Source organism: Ceratotherium simum, chromosome 12, assembly GCF_057802395.1.
Source record: "Ceratotherium simum simum isolate JZ-2026a chromosome 12, ASM5780239v1, whole genome shotgun sequence".
Lineage (NCBI taxonomy): Eukaryota > Metazoa > Chordata > Mammalia > Perissodactyla > Rhinocerotidae > Ceratotherium > Ceratotherium simum.
In genome coordinates, this window is record NC_141911.1 from 23,292,296 (window position 1) to 23,316,239 (window position 23,944).

The 23,944-nt window shown below is 35.8% G+C and overlaps 1 protein-coding gene across 4 annotated transcripts in view; it reads left to right on the plus strand.

Moving 5' to 3' along the window:
• The window catches only part of MARCHF1 (membrane associated ring-CH-type finger 1), a 573,636-nt gene that overhangs the window by 358,613 nt on the left and 191,079 nt on the right, over window positions 1–23,944 (plus strand). The gene's annotated exons all lie outside the window — the stretch shown is intronic.

The window sequence follows — 23,944 nt, forward strand, 5'->3', positions numbered from 1 at the left end:
ACTTTAAGTTGAAGACAATGCTCATTTACCATTCCTAAAACCCTAGGTCTCTTAAGAATTATTCTAAATTTACTCTGTCTGTGCTCTATAGATGGAGCAACAAAGCCTGGATACAGCAAATATATTTACAATATGGTTTACTAAATATTTTAAGCCCACCATTGAGACCTACTGCTCACAAAAAAAGATTCCTTTCAAAATGTTTCTGCTCATTGACAATGCACCTGGTCATCCAAGAGCCCTGGTAGAGATGTACAATGAGATTAGTGTTATTTTCATTCCTGCTAACACAACATCCATTCTTCAGCCCATAGATCAAGGAGTAATTTCAACTTTCAAGTCTTATTATAGAAAAAAATACATTTCATAAGGTTATAGCTGCCATAGATAGCGATTCCTCTGATGGATCTGGGCAGAGTAAATTGAAAACCTTCTGGAAAGGATTCACCATTTTAGATGCCATTAAGAACATTCTTGATTCATGGGAAGAGGTAAAAATGTCAACATTAACAGGCGTTTGGGAGAAGTTGATTCCAACCCTCATGGATAACTTAGAGGGGTTCAAGACTTACGTAGAGGAACTAACTGCAGATGTGGTGAAACTAGCAAAAGAACTAGAATTAGAAGTGGAATCTGAAGATGTGACTGAATTGCTGTGATCTCATGATAAAAATTTAATGGATGAGGAGTTGCTTCTTATGGATGAGCAAACAATGTGATTTCTTGAGATGGAATCTACTCCTGGTGAAGATTCTGCGAAGACTGTTAAAATGACAACAAAGGATTTAGAATATTACATAAACTCAGATGATAAAGCAGTGCCAGGGTTGAGAAGATTGACTCCAATTTTGAAAGAAGTTCTACTGTGGGTAAAATGCTATCAAACAGCTTTGCATGCTACAGAGAAATCGTTCATGAAAGGAAGAGTCAATCAATGTGGCAAACTTCAGAATCGTTGTCTTATTTTAAGAAAATGCCACAGCCACCCCAGCCTTCAGCAACACCACCCTGATCAGTCAGCAGCCATCAACATCAAGGCAAGACCCTCCACCAGCAAAAAGCCTTCACTTGCTGAAGGCTCAGATGATGGTGAGCATTATTTAGCAATAAAGCTAAAGCATTTTTTAATTAAGGTATGTACATTGTTTTTTAGACTTAATGCTATTGCACATTTAGACTACAGTATAGTGTAAACACAACTTTTATATGCACAGGGAAACCAAAAAGTTCATGTGACTTGCTTTATTGCAATATTCACTTTATTGTGATGGTCTGAAACCAAACCCACAATATTTCCAAGGTATGTAACCTGAATATTTTTCTTGAAGATTAAATGAGATAATGAAAAATTGTATGTCATAATGCCTGACGTATAGTAATTGTTATTTTTATCACCAATAATAATATGTATTGACTAGAGTCATATAATGTTAGAAAAATGCCTGAGGAAAATTTAGTTTTTACATATAAGTAAAAGTTGCAAAATTTTTAGATTGATGCAAAAAGATACAGAAAACTCTGATGTTTCATAAAATTATGGCTTGGAAGCAGATTCTATAATACCAAAGGGTTTCTTCTTTTATCAAAAGATAAATAATCCACCAGCTCTGAAAAATGAAGGAAATGTTTAATTGTCTCTTTGAGAGAATTTGCTGTTATTAGGTATGTAATCTGTGTTGTGTTTTGTTTTTTGTGATGGACTGAAGGATCGTAATGTATTAACCAGCAAGGAAATGGTTCCCTCCCTTATTTGTGGGAGAGTCATTTTCACCTGCAGCCAGGGCACCAGTGTGTTGTAGATTGTCTACCAATGGAATGTGGTGGGCAGCTAGGAAGTGGAACTAAGATGACAAGTGTTAGGAAGGCAGCTTCTTTAAGGACATATGATATGGGCACAGATAAACCAGCTCCTTCTGGAGCATTGACGGACAGGGATGTAGGAGAGTCAGAAGCAACCACAGAGTCTAGTGAATTTGAACCTGCCTCTTAGAATTAAAGTTAGTTATTAGAGGTCAAAAATGTGTGCTTGGAAATCAGTACAGTTGTGATTTATTTCTTCTTAGTCTCCTGTGGTCAAGAAAAGTAGTTTTGGGCCAGGCTGGTGATGTAGCAGTTGAATTCATGCCTTCCAATTTGGCGGCCCAGGGTTTGCTGGGTTGGATCCTGGGCATGGACCTACTCACTGCTCATCAAGCCACGCTGAGGCAGTGCCCCACATAGAACAGCTACAACTCTACAACTATGATACACAACTCTGTACTGGGGCTTCGGGGAGAAAAAAAGAAAAGAAAAAAGAGGAAGATTGGCAACAGATGTTAGCTCAGGACCAATCTTACTTGGAAAAAAAGAAAAGTAGTTTTGAAAATCCTCCTTTGTCTCATCTCTGCTAAGATGAACCAAGCAAAAGATCTTTGGGCACTATTTTGTTTGTTTTGTTTTTCTATTTTTGTTTGGTTTGTTGTTGTTTTTACTGAAGTATAGTTGACATACAATGTTATATTCATTTCAGGTGTACAACATAGTGATTCAACATTTATATACATTATGAAATGATCACCACAGCAAGTCTAGTAACCATCTGTCACCATACAAAGTTATTACACCATTATTGACTATATTCCCTATGCTGTACATTACATCCTCCTGAATTATTTATTTTATAACTGGAATTTTGTACTTCTTAATCTCCTCCACCTATTTTGCCCATCTCACTATCCCCCTACCCTCTGGCAACCACCAGTTTGTTCTTTGTATCTATGAATTTGTTTCTGTTTTGTTTTGTTTATTTGTTTGTTTTGTTTTTTAGATTCCACATGTAAGTGAAATCATACAGTATTTGTCTTTCTTTGTCTGAGTTATTTTAGGTAGCATAATACCCTCTAGGTCCATCCATGTTGTCGAAAATTGCATGATTTCATTGTTTGATATTGCTGAGTAATATTCCATTGTATATATTTACCACATATTCTCTATCCATTCATCTATCAATGGACACTTAGGTTGCTTCCATACTTAGCTATGGTAAATAATGCTGCAATGAACATAGGAGTGCATATATCTTTTTAAATTAGTGTTTATGTTTTCTTTGGATAAATACTCAGAATTGCAGGATTGTTTGGTAGTTCTATTTTTAAATTCTTGCAGAACCCTCTGTTGTTTTCCATAGTGGCTGCACTAATTTATATTCCCACCAACAGTGTATGAGGGTTCCCTTTTCTCCACATCCTCACCAACACTTGTTATTTGTTGTCTTTTTGATAATAGCCATTCTGGCAAGTGTGAGGTGATATCTCACTGTGGTTTTGATTTGCATTTCCCTGATAATTAGTGACGCTGAGCATCTTTTCATGTGCCTGTTGGCCATCTGTATGTCTTTGGAAAAATGTCTATTCAGGTCCTCTGCCCATTTTTAAATCAGATTTTTTGTATTGAATTATATGAGTTATTTATATGTTTTGAATATTAACTCCTTATCAGATATATCATTTGCAAATCTCTTCTCCCATTCAGTAGGTTGCCTTTTCATTTTGTTGATGGTTTCCTTTGCTGTGCAAAAGCTTTTTGATTTGATATTGTCTCATTTATTTATTTTTGCTTTTGTTGCCCTTGCCTGAGGAGACAGATCCATAAAAATACTGCTAAGGCTGATGTCAAAGAGCTGACTACCTATGTTTTCTTGTAGGAGTTTTATGGTTTCCAGTCTTACATTTATGTCTTTTCCACTTCGAGTTTATTTCTGTATATGATATAAGAAAGTGGTCTAGTTTCATTCTTACATGTAGCTGTTCAGTTTTCCCAGCACCATTTATTGAAGAGACTGTCATTTCCCCATTGTGTGTCCTTGTCTCCTTTGTCGTAGGTTAATTAATATAAATGCAGGTTTATTTCTGGGCTCTCTATTTGTTCTATTGATCTATCTGTCTGTTTTTGTGCCAGTACCATAAAGTTTTGATTACTGTAGCTTTGTAGTTTAGTTTGAAATCAGAGAAGGTGATATCTCCAGCTTTGTTCTTCTTTCTGAAGATTGTTTTGGCTATTTGGTGTCTTTTGTGATTCCATACAAATTTTAGGATTCTTTGTTCTAGTTCTGTGAAAAATGCCATTGGTATTTTCATAGGGATTGCATTGAATCTGTAGATTGCTTTGGGAAGTATGGACATTTTAACAATATTAATTCTTCCAATCCATGATCACTGTATATCTTTCCATTTATTTGTGCTATCTTCAATTTCTTTTGTCAATGACTTATAGTTTTCAGAGTACAGGTCTTTCATCTCTTTGGTTAAATTTATTCCTGGGTATTTTATTCTTTTTGATACAATTGTAAATGAGATTATTTTCTTAATTTCTCTTTCTGATTATTCATTATTAGTGTGTACAAACACAGTGGATTTCCATATATTGATTTTGTATCCTGCATCTTTACTGAATTCATTTATTAGTTCTAATATTTTTTGATGGAGTCTTTAGGGTTTTCTATATACAGTATCATGTCATCTACAAATAGTGACAGTTTTACTTATTCCTTTTCAATTTGGATGCTTTTTCTTTCTTTTTCTTCTCTGATTGCTGTGGCTAGGACTTCAAATACTATGTTGAATGAAAGTGGTGAGAGTGGGCATCCTTGCCTTGTTCCTGATCTTAGAGGAAAGGCTTTTAGCTTTTCACCATTGAGTATGATGTTACCCTGTGTTTGTCATATATGGCCTTTATTATGTTGAGATATCTTCCCTCTACACCCATTTTATTGAGAGTTTTTATCATAAATGGAGGTTGAAATTTGTCAGATGCTTTTTCTGCATCTATTGATATGATCATATGATTTTTATGCTTCATTTTGTTAATATGGTGTATCATATTTACTGATTTGATTCAATGAATTTAATTCAATGAATGTCCTTCACGTATAACCCAGGCACTTTTCAAACTGCTGCCTTTGCGCTGGGACTTAGAGCAAGTGAGTTTGTGCGGCCCTTTAAGAGTGGGTTTCCTATGCCCCTCTGGCTCTCTCAGACCTAAAAGTAAAAGCCCTACTGGTTTTTAAAGCCAGATATTATGAAGGCTAATCTTCCCAGTGCATGACCCAAGGGGCCAAGGATCCCCGATGTGAGGCTCAGGCCTCTGGCTCTTCCAGGTGGACCTCCACAGTTGTGGTATATTTTTACGCCACACCCCTGGTATAAATTTATCGTCTTTTGTGATATACACTTTAGGAGTACTTTATTGTTTTCTAACTTCCAGGAGGACCTCCCTCCAGCTTTGTGATATCCCTCCCACTTGTGGGTCGCTGCATGGAGGGTGTGGATCCTGACCAGACCACATTTCCACCTCTCTTACTCATCTTGACATGGTTTTTTCTTTATATCCTTAGTTGTGGAAGATCTGCTAGTCTTCAGATTGTTCCCAGCAATAGTTTTTCTATATGTAGTTGTGGTTTCGGTGTGTCTGTGGGAGGGGCGAGCTAAGGATCTTCCTTCTCTACCATCTTGATGCAATGCCCGAACTGTTGTTGTTATTTTTTTTTTAACAAAGAAGAGCACCCCCTACACCCTACACCCCTTCCCAAGTGGGATTCTTGGTGGAAACATATCCGTATTGAACCTGTTCTGACAGCTATACATTGATAATGGAAGCACAGCAATGTTCCAATGTATAAGGAATATTAAAAGAGTGTAGGTTCCATCCTACCTCTTTTCCTCCTTAAGCTCTGAGTTGCCTGATAAGGTTGAGTTTCTAAACTTTAGATCCTGTCCCTTCCCCCAGGGGTTCATTTTAGAACATGATAGCAAATATATTGGACCTGCAATTAAATCGTATATTTGAATAAAGATATTTCTTGAAAAGACATAATTAGCCATTTATATTTTATTTTTATGTGCTAAGTTTTCAGACCTTTAGAAGTATAGGTAAGGTATAAATATAGAAGAGAAGAATTAAAACAGATAAGCATTCTCTTTTCCTATTTACATAAGCATTATAAGACTTTTGGATCTTTTTTTTCCCCAAAGTTACATTCGTTTTCTCTGGATGACACTTTCTCTATGCATTTTTCCTTTAGTTTCTCCAAGTGAGAATAAAAATCTCAAGAGAAATGCTTAGATGATTTATAGGTGTCACCACACCTCAGGTATAAAAATATTGTCTTCTGTGATATACCACTTAGGAGTACTTTATTATTTTATAACTTGTCAGGAAATTGCTAGAGTTTGACTCTTATTATGATTGCATACTCATGTGAGAACTCATTGATAATCATAAAAAGAAACTCACAACATAAATTAAGGCAAAAAGCAATCTTAAACATGTCATTCAGGATTTAGAACACAGAAAGAAAAAAATCCTTCCCTGAAATACATGGCAGACCTCTTTTCTCCAATGCCATTTACTATTACCATTTTAGGCCATTGTATTTCTCTTACCTGGGAGAGTGAAATAAGTCATTAAGCACACAGTCAGCAGTTACACTGAAAAGGAGAATCTATTTGGAGAGGCAGTGGCTGTCTTTCATGGTAGGTCTACTGAAAGTCATACGTTGTATTCTCAGCTCTGGCAAGGAACAGCAGAGCAACACTGAACAAAAGTTTTCCCTGTAAACCTCAATATCTTCAACTGTGTCTCTTAAGATAATACTTTCTTATCGATTCACAAATTTTATGGGAATCAAAGAGATGATATATAAAAATGTATGAAAACTAAAAATTCCATATAATTATAAGGTATCTCTTCTATCCCCCATTCGGAGAAGTAAATTAGACTTGAGAAAATTTTATATAACACAATAGAATAAATAAAACCAATAAAATGCCACATAAATAATATCATTAGTTTTAATTACCCCTCTTGTTTGCTTCCAACATATCAGTTTAATATTATGACTACAGAGCTAGGGAATATTCCATGAATATTCATTGAATTATTTCAGGATATAGCCAGCTAGCCCCACAATGTTGCTACTTGGACACCATGAAAGTAGTAAAGCCATTGGTTCCATGTCTGAGACAGTGGTGTTTAACAAGTACTCACTGAAAAAAAAATCTGCATATAAATTCATATATACATTTATTATGAACTTTACTGATATCAAAGATCTGTAGAACACAATTTACAAATAATAATAAAATATTCAATACTTTTTATTGTAAATTCCATATAGTCAATTTTCACAGAATGCTTTAGTTAATTTTTGTGATATGCTATATCCATAGCCAACTATGGCTGCAATTACAGATAAGTGTTGTTCTGACAAGAATACTGGTTGATATTTTTGTCTTATTTTGACAATAAGATGAAAGTGAAACATCAAAAATGTATATTGGAGCATCGCTTGTTCATCAGTGGTCAGTGATGAATGTTTTCTTTGGTAAATTGGATAATAGTCTTCAAATACTAGAAGAATATTTTCTCATTTTTTTATACTAATTAAACTATAATGACTAAAGACAAAATACACTTTTAAATCTAATCTCCATTATTAACATTTTCTCTGCAATCTTAAATCTAACAGTGAAACACTAACCCTTGATTTGTAGCATTTGCTGATTTCAGTGGTATGCTCTCACCGTGACTAATATCAAGCTATCATTGTGATTTCATTCAATGCAGAATTGGGAAAAGATGCATAGTAGCATACCAATATACAGTCACGTCCCCCGTAATGATGTTTTGGTCAATGACAGACTGCATATACGACCATGGTCTTAAAAGATTAAAAGACCTTAAAAGATTAGTACCAAATACCTTGATAAAGATTTGTACCAAATACCTAGATGGCTATACCATCTAGGTTGGCATAAGTATACTCTATGATACTCCCACAGCTACGAAATCGGCTAATGATGCATTTCTAAGAATATATCCCCATTGTTGAGAGATGCATGACTGTATAGTATTTCTACCATATGGATATGACAGGCGTAAATGACCTCAAGAGCTTAGATAATAGTAAAATGTAGTAAGATAATTAAGAAGTAATGAGTTCGAGAGTTTATTATCTTTGTTTTTAATATAACTTATTTAATTCTGACTTTATGTAATTTAACTTCTTAATAATGTGTATGATTAACAACTGGTCGTAGTATTTCTGAAGATATAACAGTTGGCTCTCATGAGCCAATACAAGCCAGCTCCAACATACTATACTATTGGTCCCAGGTTATGGTATCTTAACGACAACCTGAAACAATGTGGGAAGTGGTTGAAACTAATAATACTCACTTGCTGACTCACCTCTATGTCTCATCTCCATTAGAGATTATAACCTTATAACACATCTTGGGTTCTCTATTGACACATTTACATGGTGACTGGAGTTTTCACCAGGGAATTTGAGACCTTGACACCACATAATATTCAGAGAAGGGTACTTCTCAGGAATTTTTCTAATCCCAGTGAGTGAATAATTTTCACTACAAAGACAGATTTTCTCAAAACAGAAAATGGCTAACTGTGAAGTTCTATTATGTCCTGTGGACGTATGTATGCCACTGTTTCTCCAAAGAATTAGCAATTATAGCAACCTTAGAGATTTTTCCTCTGTGCTAGATAACCTCAACTCTTAGTGCAATAAAATATGCATTTTAGCCCCTGAAAATATTTTAAGGAGCTTCTACATGTGCTTTCCTACCCTTTAATATATTCTTCCTTTATTATTTATCTTATTAAATTGTATTTCTATTCACCATTATCAAAGCAAGAAACATGGATGTCATATTAGTTTCTCTTTTTCCCTCATTTTCACAACTTATAAATCACCAAGATCTGATGTTTCTTCTTGCTAAATAGCATTACAGTCTATTACAATCTAAAGTGCTGGAACAATAGCTAGGAAGCCCCCAGTAACTCTTTTAATGAATGTGTGGTTCCATGAGTTGACTCAGGCATGCACCAAAAAAAAAAAAAAGGAAATGAATGGGTCTAGACCTTGTGGTGAAGGAGTAAGGCTTATATTTTTAGCCTTAATTACCTGCACTGGCATAGGCTTGGCATGGTGGTTAGTTCTTCATGAAAAATTTAAAGTGAGAAATTTCAGGAAAATGGGGAAATGAATGTTATGTGACTCCTTTAGCCTTGCAGCTGTATCATCATAAAACCTTTGCAAATAGATTTTAATGTTTTTTGTCTCTTTAATCCAATTTACTTGCTTACTTAGTACATCCTAGAATAGAATGAGTGATATTTGGGACTAAATAATTCACTGCCAGTATGACAGCATGACTCATTATTTAAGGAAAAAAGCTATCAGAGTCCTTAATATCAGACCTTTCATTGCTATCCAGTACGAAATGTCCCCAAACAAGATACTACTGTCAAATGCCACTCAGTGTGTGCTGAAGTATTTCTCTACTTTACAGACTTTTTTTTTTCAGCAAACAGTAGAATGCTAAGGGAGAAGTCATTCAAAAACCCTCTAAAGCAATGATTCTTAAACTTTTGTTGGTCATGGTCCCCAGTGAGAATATTATAAAGGTCTGGATTTTTTCTCCCCAGAAAAACAAATATCTACATATAAAAGACAATTTATCATGGAATTTCAGGAAGTTTTACAGTCTGCAGATTAAAAATCAATGCTCCAGAAAAACTTAGTTTGGGCAAGCCTGAGCAAATAAAATTAATTAACGTTAAGTCAGGGGAGGGTAAATTCATCCCTGGACAACACGAGAATTTCCCAGCCCTGCAGATAAACATGCTTCTGCTCAATGAACAAGAACAGCATGAGAACAGGTATGGAAGTAAGGACAGAGTGCAGGTCATGAACTCATTTATTTTACCAGAGGATTTCCTAGGGCCTCCCTTGATTTCTCTTCTCAGGCTTCCTTAAGGGTAGAATAAACTGTAAAGATCACAGAGAAGAACTGCATCCTGACTGATTAAAGAGTGAAATAGGAACCATAAAGTATTCTCATCTAAGCTTTCTCTTTTTACTACACATGTAAAAAAATAAATGTTAAAATTGTGCTCAGAATGCTATAAGCACATTTTATGATCCCAATGCCATAAGCATACCACTTGCATTTTGCCTCCGGGCTTATGTTATCTCCTGAACATTGCTATATAATTAGAGCCTTGTTATGTGTGGTAGGAAGATGCATGATTACTTTATAATGAAGAAGACGAGAGTAAGCTTATCAAATGGCCATTTATATTTTCATTATGGCCTGTCAACTTACAAAACAAATTTGCCTGTTATTTTACCCTCAAAATGAGTTTATTTGGAAGTAGCCAAAAGAATTGCAATTTGGGATGTGCATGCTATGGCGAGCCATAAGGAAATTCAGAAAACAAAGGAGGGGAGCTTGCTTTTATAGAGAAAAAGGGGGAGTAGGGAGGGGCTGTTCTAAAGGGAAGTCCGTTGGGGGAAAGTAACAGTTCAGGGCAGCAATGGCTTCTCGTTGACTGGGCTGTTGCTGGGTGGGGAGAGAAATTGCTTCCTGTCAGATGCAAGCTGTGTCTCTTCCTAGTTGGTGTAATTGACAATGCATGATAGCGTGTGAGAGCTCCCCCTACAGGCCTTCCTGACTCCAATTTAGTTAAGATTTCTGTTGTTAATTTCCACAGGCCCCACTTTTATTACCATATTCATAATGAACATCAGGGAAGTGTATAAAGAGAAACTTAACTCCAAAACACGTTAACCCTGTAGATAAAATATATATATATGAGACTACACCAAGATTTCACATGTTAAGCAAATATATCTTAGAAACGTTATTTAGATTTTTTAATTATTAAGGTAAGTATTTTTTTAATAATTTTGAGTCATTATAATATATGTTTACAATGGTCAAAAAAGTGATATTAAGGGATGCAATTTCTTCTAAAAAATTTTGGAATATAAAAATCTTCATTCTTACATTTAAATTGACTTTGATATATATATATATTTTTTTCAACTTTCTGTGCACATAAAGGGATTTAGAGAATCAGGACAATTTTGAAGATGAAGTAGCCCAAATAATGCAATTTTGCCTTAAATATCCAATTAAGAAAAAAGGTATTTTTTCTTTACACATGATTCAGGTAATTGCTGGAATTCTTCTCTTAATTATGTATGACACATTCATAGTTATTTTTGCAAATTTCTTTAAACAAACTACAAGTAATACTTCTCTTTGTCACTTGTTAGAACAGAATTTTATGAAAACTGATATCATAAAATGCCTGAGTATTACTCATACAGGCCAGACACATAAATGTGAAATAAAATAATGAATAAATGGAAACTTCTGAATAATACAAAGTAAGAAAGGCTTTTTTGGAGGAATAAAATTCAAATGAGAGAGACTTTTTAAAGAAAAACCTGGAATAATACAGATAATCACCTCAATTTTCAATTTCATTTAGCTAGTTAAAAATATTGCATTTCTATAAAAAGAGGTATCTTCTGTCCTATTCCTTTATTTCCCATTGCTGAAACAGAATAAATTATTATTTGGCTTGAAAAGGCTAATGACATCTGACAATATTTTGAGAGAGAAAAATGAGAGATCTAAAGTCTTTATCAGTTAGTGTTTTTTATTGCAAAGAAAAAATATTTTGTAATATATTTAAATAAACAAACAATCTTAATACTCAAACTGAATGTAGAGAAGGGAAAGGGGAAGAACAAAGTTATCGGCTGTTCTTGATGTTTGGATAATTATTGGTGATAAATATTTTTATTAGATTATAAATGTTCCCAGACTATGTGGTGGCTTTGTTATGTGTCAAGTTGGCTAGGCTGGACATTTCCCAGAATTCCCTTCACTGTATGTTTCCAGTGAAGATGGGCAACAAGGGAGATTGTAGGACTCACGGAGGGCAGAGGGAAGCAGCAGCCATTCTATCATTCAGACATGCTGTCACTTATCTGCTGGCTCGTCTCATTGGAATGAGGCTACGTCTAGACCTGCAATTTCTACGTCTTCCCTTGGATCAACTCCTGAGCTCAGTGACAAAGGGCCTCAGCTTCTGCGGGACACTGATATCTTCAAGGTCAGAGGCAACAAGAGCTGACATGGGTTCCATTCTGTTCTCACGGGCTGTAAGTCATGCTTGTAGCTTACAGCTTATCCTTGCTCTTCCCTACTTCACATCTAGCTTCCCTTCTCCACTCCTGCTCTGTACTCTTTAAACTCCAGCGTCAGACAAAGAAGACAAAAGAAACTTCTTAACCAGCTCCCACAATAGTGTAATGTCAAATCTATGTAACAAACCTTTTCATATATAAATATATATGCTGGTGATTCTGCTTCTATGATTAAAATCTTACTGATTGATAGACTACATATGTTATCAGCATTAGAACTTCTTATATTTTTTTAGTTTTAAAATGATTGTCTCCTAAGTGCAAATAATTTTATGCTTGCGTCGTCGCCATTCTAATAGTAATCCTCTATGCTTGTCTCATTAGGTGCATTTTTATTTGCAGAGATATGCAGAGACACATTGTTAGATATTTTCCATGGAGTCTGGAACTTAGGGTTGGGTTAATAATTTCAAAGCTTCAATCTCAACAAGCAAAGTCTAACTTCCTACCTAAGTTTAGTGGAAATATGTTTAACTGATGAAAAATAAAGTTTCCGCTTTCCAAAGAAAATAAGATGGAAAATAAATTTACAAGACAGAGTATTAGCAAACCCATAATAACTAAACAGCGAATTTCTGAGTTATTAAAAAAAAAAGAATTCTGCTTTTCCATGCAAAGAAATGGAATTTTATATGTATTCAGTTCTACATTGCAATAATACCCCAGGGAAGCACATTTTAATGTAACTTTTATCTCTAGGTCTTCATCCCTTGGGAAAATTTGTAACTAGAAACACTGGTCAGCATATGTGCAAACCAGTAAACATCAGCAAAACTGAAAAGGAAAAATTTCCAAATAACTCTGAGAGGAAGGTAAGAGTATCACTCTCTAGTCAAGCATAAGAACTAGAATAGAACTAGTTACATAGTGTGCAAGATAGAATAGTGTGCAACATAGAACTAGTTACAATGTGTGCAAGATAGAATAATGGCCTCCTAAATATGTCCAAATCCTAATTCCCAAAACTGTGAATATGTTGTGTTACATGGCAAGAGGGAATTAAAATTGGAGATGGAATTGAGTTTGCTAATAAGCTGATTTTAAGACAAGGAGATTATCATGTATAATCTGGGTGGCCTCAACATAATCACAAGGATCCTTTAATGGAAAGAGGGAAGCAGAAGAGTCAGAACTAGAGAGAGCATCATGAGAAAGACCTGATCATCCATTTCTGGCTTTGAAGATGGAAAGGACCACAGGCCAAGGAATGTGGACAGCCTCTAGAAGCTGGAACAGGCAAGGAAACAGACTTTCTCCTAGAGCCTCCAGAAGGAACACAATCCCATTTCAGACTTCTGACCTCCAGAACTGTAAGATACTGTTACTGCACCAGGTCCATTTTTGCCCACTGCCCAGAAAGCCAATCACCGAGACGACGAGATTGCAGAGAGAGAGAGGGTTTATTAATCACAAGGCAGCCAAGTCTGGAAATGGGAGAATGAATCTCAAATCGGCTTGCCCAAAAATAGAACTTGGGGATATTTATGGGGTAGGGGCAAGGTAGTCTGAAATGACTGGAGGTGAGTAGAGACGAGGTACTTGCTGCATGCCTCTTCGTGGGACGCATGTTCACAGAATGGCGGCATTAGCATGCCCTGAGGGTGGAGTTGCAACCTCTTGCAGTCAAAAGGTCGCTTATTGGACACTTGTCTGTGTGGGCCCAGTTGATGGGTTGGCGGTCTCAATCTGGCCTCAAGTGGACAAGGGGTTCACTTCCTGAGAAGAAATAGCTCAAACATCCATTACTATGGTGACTGGCTCCAGGGGGATGTTACCTATAGGAACCTAGTGGGAGTCAGGTAGCATATTACCTAAACAGCACAGTTAACAATGGGTAAGTTTATCATGCAGATTTAAGTCCTCATCTTCCATTCTGATAAGTTTCTAGGTAAGGCCATCTCCCTCTTCTTCTTGATACAGGGAATAAGATACCTTTACAAATGGAGATTTTCTTTACAAACATAAATGTGTTTTATAAAGGGCAAGCAGAACTAAGAATGGGCTTAGCATGGACCCATCCAGACACTGGAGATGTCTATGGTAATGGCCTGTTCTGGGGGCAGGCCTCCCATCCCAAACTCCTTTGGTTAGTTAGTGGGGGTGGGGGCCAGTTCTGATCCCCCGTAGTTACTAGTTACTTAATCATCAATGGCTAACTGTTTGCCGGTTTCCAATAGTAAATTTATGTTGTTTTGAGACACCAAGTTAGTGGTAATTTTTTACAACAGCAATAGAAACCTAATACACATGGTATCAGAACAAAATGAGCAATTGAAGTCAACAGCTTCAAAAGAATGTTATTTGTGCTCACATCAGTTCTCTCAACCCTACTGAAAATGAAGGGAGAAAATAAGAATAAATGTGACAAAATTAGATAAAATTTAGAACATCATATTAAGAAAATCATAAGGAAATTCTGCTTTCTCAGGTTTCTAATTTTTATAGAAGAAAAAATTTCTAAAAGAGAGAAGAAACAAAAGATTCAAATTAACATGTGCAACACTCACTAACTTACATCTCCATGTCCCCCACTGCATTATATCTTTTGATTATGCAGAGTTCATTTTAGCTCAATGTAGATTAAACAGAATAGTGACATTCCCAACTGGACTACCAGATGGAATCACATTTTAATTAACTTTTCAACCAGCATACAGATGTGCTTCTTGTGATCATTATCAAGAAATCATTTGCTTTCAGCAAAATGAGAAGCCCTGGTGGCAGATCGTAGCTTAGAATGATTGATCACATCACGAGATCATTAACCTTAAAGTGTTTTAATCTTTTATTGACCAAATGAAGAAGAAGCTTATAAACGGGTATTGAATGTATCTAAGGCACATTGTCATGTACCTTTTGAGAGATTAAATTAAAGGAAATATTTGCATGATAAAATAATGATCTATGTATGTATATTATATTATTAGTTCCAAAAGAGTCATATGGTTTCTGAAATTAAGCTTCCATTCATTAATGAAAGCATACACCATTGAAAAAAGGAACTTAACTTGCTAATACTTTTTGTTCTTAGTCACCATCAAACAATTCCAATTCATATTTGATGCTTTAAGAATAATAAAATTCCTACCCTGCAAATGTTTACACTTTGAAAAAGATCATCAGCATGAGTAATTTGTCTTAAGTAGAAAAAAATTAAGTGAATACAAATGAAACATAAAAGATAATTAAATGAAGATAGAAAAGATGAAACAGCTTATATTTACACAACTTACTATTTGATTTAATGTTTACTTCAGTTCTTTTCAAGCCGTAATTAGTAACTCTAGTAACTAAGATTCTAGAAATTAAAAACACTAGTAATAAGATTCCTAATATTTAAAAACCTTTTATTTGCTTATTCAAAAATTTATAAGTGAAAGTCAATGTGTAAAATATTTCTATTGTTATCAGTTATTAAGTTACTATAATATGTTTAATATCAAAAAAAAGAAAAACAAGAGTCGTCTGTCTTTAAAAATCTCAGGCTGCGAGGCAGTATAAGGTAGGCATTTTAGGAGGTCAGAACCAAGCTCAAATGATTCGGTGTGTCCTTTAAGGTGTCCAGGTGGAAAGCATTCCATCATTCACTCCGTCTTAACTCATGAAAGTCACAGCATGTCTATTAACCTAGGTATAAAATGTACACTGAATGAATTGAAATTGCAACTTAGGCTTCTGTCCTTCAAGTGTAGTAATGTATCTACTACAGAAAATCAGGATTCTTCTAGCTCTCTGAGTGACCACGGAAAAGACACTAAGCTCTCTGGATCTCAGTTTATTCATCAGAGAAATAAATAATTTCCAATTGTAATTAGTACCTAAGCCCCTTTTTCAATTAAAAATATCTCATACGGAATTCCAGTGCTTAAAGCAAATAGTGGTAGAATGTCTTTAGTTACATTTGAGCTGATGTGAGGAGCCTAGAGTCCCACTCATACTGTCCTGTTTCTCTAAGTGCAGCCCCCTGAGGCCAGACTGAAAACTCACATCCTCCCCCAGCCTAGCTCAGCCCAGCCCATCCTGTCTAAATGTAACTTTTTGGAGTTAGCAAGACGGCAGCAATGGCACCCCTAGCTGGGCCCCTGCTTTCCAGGCTCCCCCATCTCCCAGCCAGGTGGCTGGCCCAGGAAATCTGGGCCTGAAAATATTTATTCTTGAATAAAAAATTTTCTAGACAAAGAAAACTAATAGGAAAAGAAAAGAAAATAAGAGAAAAAAATACTAGATAAAATGAATAAAACTGTTACCCTTAATAATTCATATTTTATTGTCTCTTTCTCTAGAATCTCATTATGCCTTTTTCCTTGTAACTAAATGGAAAAATTAAGTCAAGAACTAAACAAATAAATTTCATTGCAGGAGCGATTCCTCTGAAATATCACTTTAACCCTTTTAATAGACTGGACTCAGACTCTTTTATTGTGAACAGAATGACTTCTTGTTGAGCATAAAGAGGGGCATGTTAATGCTTGTCGTTGGTGTAATAACTACTCACTGACTTTTCCATGAGGCCAAAATGACCATTTGAATCAAAGGCCGTTTAGTCAAACAAATGTAAAATAAATTCTTAAAAGCCCAGGATCATGTTGGTCAACAGAACTCTTAATTCATTTAAAATACTTGTTTCTCAAACTATGAGGATATGGCTGAACGAAGTTACGTTTCCATGGTAGTTCTATTCTTTTCGAAGAACTCTCACTTTTTCTTTATGTTTTGCTGCTCCTGAGCCTAACAACAGTCAAAAAAGCACTTGTCTTCTTGGGTAATGTTCTCTTCAGTATTGCCTAAACTGGCATTCCTAGGGTGCAAAAAAGTGATGTCATTATTATGGACTCAAGATGGGAATGGGTAGGGGATGCAAATGACAAGCTGGATTTAAGCCCAGTCCAACATTGCTAATGCTTATTATGTCCCCATTTTCTCTGCAGTTTATTCAGAAATTCATTGGCAGTAACTATATGCTAATATAATTTAATATTTGGGTGAGGTACCGCGCTCTGCCCTAGCTTGATGGTGCTCCAAATCTCTTCACATGTAGGCCCAAGGTCTATTATGTAGCAGAGACACCAAGACAATCTAAGTACCTGGGAGAAGTGACTGTGGAAACTAAGTTTGCACATCTGTGATCTCTCTAGTTCAGAAAGTATGTGGATAATGAGTTTGTGTATTTGCCAGTATACACAATGACTTTCCCCCAAGACTTAAATTTGCAAACGTTATGGATTGAACAAAGCTTTGGATTGTAGGAAGAGTTGACTTTGAGGAAAAAATACTGCAGTAACTATCAATTTCCATTTTCATTTGAAGTGTGAGTCTTAATCCGGGTAAGGCTTCAACATAAATATGGGCGGCCCATTTCCTCTCCATCCTCCATGGCTTCTATGGCCTGCAAGTCTCTGATGAAAGGAATTCAAAGACTATTGGAAAATCATCTCCATTTTTCTTTTTCCTTCCACATATTGGCTTTTTTTCATTTGACATATTTCTGCTAAATTTTTCTTCAGACGTATCACAAAATATTAGAATCCTAAACAAATTTACCTTAGGAATTTGAACATAAACATTAAGTTTATATCAGACACCTGAATATAAAACGTTTTATTCAAATTTCACTTTCTCATTCTCAGAACACATGAAAGTTAGTATTAGGATCCAAAATATTTTCTTTGTTCAATTTTTTAAATTAACCTCCTTTTATACCACTTCTCTCTCTAAGAGCAGAAGCTATATTGGCGTGGTAGAAAAAGCCCTGGAATGGGAATTAGATAAATAGGGTTGAATTCTGGCTCTAGCTTTACGAGCTCTATGACTTTGAATAAAGCATTTTTCTGCTCTGTGTCTCAATGTTCATCCTTTTATATGGGCTATTGTGATGGTCTAAGTCTAAATGGTACGTGAAAGTATTTGTAAACTCAGTGTTACTATATCTGTTAAATAGTGTTTGAGTTGCTTGAAAGTCACAAGTAGCCTTAAAGTGAAAAGCATCTGGACCACCTAGGTAATTGCTGCATACATAGGCAAGGTCAGATTACATAGTAGAATAAAATTCTCTCATTGCTCATTGGAAGGGGTAAGGTTGCCACCAATATATCTCTGATAATAGGTAAGGCCCAGTAATTTGGATTCGGCTGATGATGTATCATTGGTAATACCCCTTGATATTGGACCTGAAGTGAGTTCACTCACCCGTGGCACAGCAAGCCAATCTCTGACACCAGGTGTAGTGGAAGAAAGTAGAATTTTATTGCAAAGCACTAAGCAAGGAGAACAGGCAGCTTACACTGTAATCTTGAACTCCTCAAAAAGTTACAAGCAAGGGTTTTTAAAGGGGAGATCAAAGGAGAGAAGCTGCGATGGTCATGACCACAGACGTCCAAGGGAGTGATTGTGCAAGGGTCCAAGCAGACCTTCTGGCCTCAAGTTAGTTGTTATCTTTATCTGTTCCTTATCAGTACCTTGGGACCAGGTGTCTTGGGTTCTGCAAAACCAACTTTCTGTGTCATCTCAGACCTGTGAGCGATTATACGATGGGAGCTGTGGCTTTGCACATTGGCGCCTTCCTACTAGCCTATGTTTGGCCTTGTGAGGCTGCTTGCAGGGAGGAGAATGGTCAGATAGGGGAAACTGCAGGTGGATGTCCTTGGTTGTCTGTCTCCATGATGAATGGTGGATTTTGGCACCAGGAAGCCAAGGAGTTGGGGTCTGGGAAGCCTCATCTTCTTGATATTCTCTGGATATCAGTTTTCCTGTAACAGAACTTCAGAGGACCTGTAACTAGCCAAACTTCAGTGTGAGGCCAGTGTGAGGCCACCTGGGCTTTAACGATTTGTAACTTCCATCTGCCTTGTGAAATTCAGGGATACAAAGGTTAAAAATAAAAACAATATACATGTGAATGTAACTTAGAGAAGCAGGGAAAGGAGATGAGTGCTTTTGGTTTTAATCCCATATGTGCTTGGTTTAACATAGGGGAACTGATATCGGGGCTGGCATCACCCTTACTTCCCTAGGAGGACACAGCCTGTGTGTACCTTTACCTAGTTTTCTATGTCTTCCAGGAAATTTCTCATTCAGCACCAACCACACTGAGCTTCTCACTCAATCTAAACCCTCCTCAAGGGTTTATATTTTTTACCAGCTCCCTTGTTATAATAGAAATACAGAATTGCTTCCCTACTTATTTTGGTGATTTTATTTTCCTTTTCAGATGCCCAGTGCTCCAAGGTGCATGGATCAGCTGAACAAATTATTTCACCTCTTGAATCCTTTTCTTTCAGGAGGAAAATTGGATCTTTGCTCTGTGGTTCACTTTTTTATTTCTTTCTGCACGATCTGCCCAAAATGATAGTGTCAGATACAGCAAGGCAGTTGTGTTCACTGCTGGTGTTAAGTTTGGAAATTCAATTGACAGAAAAAAACAAGAGCCCCAGTATTGTCGTGGACTCAACATGCAACATCTACTTAAGTTAGTGTCTGCCAGCCCTAACTTTTTAGGTAAGCTAGCATAGCAGGCTTTACCTGCTGTTAGAAATCCAAGTCACATAGGACACTAGCCCATGATGTAGCATTATTTGAAGGACTAAAACTTTATTAGCTGTAATATATGACTTCCTGATTGCTATCAGCTAGCTAGGAGAAAGCAGCACTCTCAGTGCAATTTGTTGATTGGAAATTTGGTTATAAGTCTAAAACCAGGGTTTCTCAACAAAAACACTATTGACATATTGCATGGGAAAAATTCTTTGTTGTGAGGGGCTTTTCTTTGCATTATAGAATACTTAACATCTCTGGCCTCTACCTGCTAGATGCCAGTAGCGCCACCACCACACCCTTACTCACTTGGGAAAAGCAAAAATTTCTCCAAACATTTCCAAATTTTTCCTAGGTGGGATATCACCCCCAGTCAAAAACTGCTAGTCTAAAAATAAAGAGAATAGTGAGACAGGAGGCAAAATTGCGATTTGTTCTTGGGGTCTTTGCTTTCCCTTTCTGCTTCCTTACCCCTCCCATTCTCTCCCCAATCTCGATGCTTCTGAAGAGCAAATTCTTGTTCCTGTGTAAGTGTGAAATGACACTTTACATTCTATCTAGCAGCAAAGTCTTCAGTAGATTTAAATCAAAGCAATAACATTTGAATTGTGGAGTTTTAGGTGTTGAACCTTTGCAAGGTCCTGGTGGTGGGAATGGATGGTACGGAAAAGGTTGACTTAACTTTCCCAAAAGATCATCCCAAGATTGCAGCCAATAATCTGAGTAATCTAGATGTTGTTGGCTTTTCATTATTAATGGTGTCATGTTATATGTGATAACCAATTTGTTCACTGGTATATGATTCCATTTGAAAAATCCGGATGTCTAGACTTACAAATCTCACCTTATATAGTAGGTATTTGTTGTTTTCCTTCCCAACTTTCTGTTCTGTTTTCTTCGAGCAATAGCCACAGATAGTATTTTTAAATAAACCCCTTTTCTACTCTTGGTTCAGGTGATCTAAAAGGGGCTCCACCCCGGCTGGAGGAGTGATGCCCACGACACAGACCTAATCCAATGAGAGTGGGGACTTTGTTGGGTTTATAGAGATAGAGGAAAGCTTCCTTTCCTGCTGGACTTGAATCAGGAAGAATGTAAGGCTGGAGCTATCTGGAACTATTACAGCTGTATGGGGTCTAAGAATGAAACCAGACATGGAGGAGAACAGAGTTCAGCAAAAAGGGGAGCAACCTCCTCCTGATGACAATTTTGATCTTCTGAGAGCAGCCCAACATTTCGACCTTCCAGTTACGAGTCAATCAGTTCAGGTTGAGTTTTCTGTCCATTGCAACCAAGAGTCTTAGCTGAAACATTGTTATTTCTGATAGTCCTTGGAGTTGTCTCTTGTTTGCTTACAAATAATCTTACTGATAATCTTACTGTTCTCTGCTCCAGGTCCCCTAAGGGATGTCTGCTGTTCTACTGCCATTGCTGTTAGAGCTGGCATTAACACAGTAACACCAATGTCTATGCAAAGGATGGTGTTGCTCAATGTTCTCAAACCAGCAAACATCAATCCTAATAGCATTGCCTTCTCTGGCTGTATCATAACCATAATAGAGTAAGGAGAAAAGCATCTTGCCTGCTCTTTGTCTTTGTCACACTTCATCTTCTCAGTATGGAAGCAGGGTTACTTCTATCTCACAAATACCCTGATGAAAATACCTTTGCAGTTCCTATCTGTAGGCCTTTCAGCCATGGGATGTAGACATGGGCTAGTAAGTCTCAGAGTTCAAGGGTTAGAGCCTATCTAGGCTTCCCCTATCCCCCATCCTCAGGTCTCTCAAGGGTATTTATGACATCTTCTCTCCTATGGCCACCAGTGTTTCATGAAGATGGAGCTATGATGATTAAAAGCAGAGAAGAAAACAATAGCAAGCTCAGTGAAAAAGACACTTTCCTGAACATTAAATAACTGAAAGGTTAAATTAAAAATTTTAAAAACCATATATTCTTACACAGGAAGAAATCTGAGAGATCTATCTAGTTCAAAAGAGTCATTTCATCCTATTTTGTTTTTTATTAAATGATTAGATGCAGAAGAATATTCATGAAAAATATATGTGTATGTACTTAACGCATGGAAATGAAACCTCACATACTCATCATTGTGTTGAAGAACATTGCCGTGAAGTGTGCATACCTTCAACTTTATTGATAATGAAGAATTATTTTGCAAAGTAGTTGCAGCAATTTAAATTTCCACTAGCAGGTACTAGCAATAGCAATACATTCTTGACAAGATTTTATATTGTAAAACTATTTAGTTTTTGCCAATTTAATGGGGATAAAATGTTATCTCATGGATTTTGCTTATATTTCATGATTACAAATGAAGTCGAACAGCTTTTCACATGTTCCTTAACATTTGTGATTTTTCTTCTTTGAAGATTTTTCTTCTTTCTTATTTAGACTATTTTTGTCAATTTTTCTAGATAATGGTTTTGTCTTTCATTAATTTTTAAGCATTCTATGAACATACATTAATCCTATGTCAATTATATGTTCTGTAAACATTGTATCTACATTTGTGATTTTTTCCTCTCTTTTATAATAATAATTCTTAACACTTATATAGCACTTATGATGCCCCCAAAATATTTGAAGATGAAACAACTGAGGCCAAAGAATTACATTGAATCTATATAGCAACTTGAGAAGTGATATCCTTCAATATTGTATCTCTCAGTCATGAATATTAAGTATCTTCAAGTCTATTTTACTGACTTTCAGTAAAATTTTATAATTTTCTCATAAAGCTCTTGATCACCTGGTGTTAGATCTATTCTTATAGCACATATTATAATTTTTTGGTAGTACTTAAATTTGTATTTTATTATTTTATCTTGATTTTATATCCAGAAATTTTCTAACGCCTTTTTAGTTAATTATAATTTATTTGTAGATACTTTTGAATATTTCTGTATAAAATTGCATTCCCCCCCAAAAAACGGCTATTTGATTTTCTTCCTCTCCTCTCTTCTACCCTTTAGAATGTTTTTGGTATTACATATTTAGTATAATATAAATATGATCTAGGTTTTTTGTGACTGTTCTTATATTAATTACAGAAAGTTCCATTATATTCCTATTTTACAAAGGATTTCTTTATCATGAATTGATGCTGCAGTTTATCAGTCTTTTACTATATCTTTTAGGATGAACATATTACTTTTCTCCTTAAATTTGTTAATGTGGTGAAATATACAAACTGTCTTTCTAAATTTAACCTACTCTTATAACCAGAGAGAAATACAAACTTGTCAATTTTATTATATTGTTCTATATTGATGGATTTCATTTGCTAACATTTTGTTTAGAATTTCCATCTATGTTTATGCATTAGAGTGTCTTTTTTTTCTCTTAAATATTCTAGTTTGGGTATCCAGGTCAGGCTAACGTCATAGAATGAGCCAGAGTCATCCTTTTTTATTCTTTGGAGGAGTTTCTGTGGGCTTGAAACTCTTTGCTCCTTAAAAGTTTGGGAGAACTCAATGGTAAAGCCATCTGCCATCTGGGTCTTGTATTCTTTTTGTGGAATATCTTTAACTGTTGATTCAGTGTCTTTACTAGTTATAAAGTGTTTTGGCCTGGGATCCCTAGGAAACAGAATAGTCCGAGACCATTTAGTCACAAGAAGCACAAATGAGGGACAAAAGGAATGAAATAGAGAAGGATGGGAAGCCAATATTTGGATGTATTATTGAGTTAGCCACTAAGTGCTCCTGCTTGGCTGGTTTCACACAATAGTCCCTCCGAAGCTGTATAACCACATCATATCACCAACTCAGTAGATTCAGAAGATACACTTGACAAAATTTAATGACTGTTCATGAAAAAAAAACTCTCAGCAAACTACGAATAGAGAAGAGATTCCCCCAATTTAATAAAAACCATCTACAAATACTTACAGCTAACATTATACATAGTGGGGAAAACAGAACTCCCTAAGATGTGGAAAAGGCAAGGATGAATGCCCTCTTCACTTCTAAGGAACATTTTACTGGAGGTCTTTGCCAGGGCAAGAAGGCAAGAAAAAAGATTAAAAGTCATAAAAATCAGAAAGCAAGAAGCAAAACTGATTTTAGTTTTAGATGACCTGAGTGTTTGCATAGAAAATCTATAGAATCCAAAAATAGAATATCGGAATGAATAAGTTAGTTTGGAAAAGTCAATACAAGGTCAATGTACAAAAATTCAATTATATTTCTATTTACTCATAAAAATGATTTTTAAATAAAATAAAAAATCAATACTATTTACAATAGTATTAAAAAATATAAAATACTCAGGAATAAATTCAACAAAATGATGCTCAAGACCAGTACACCTAAAACTATGAACAACTGC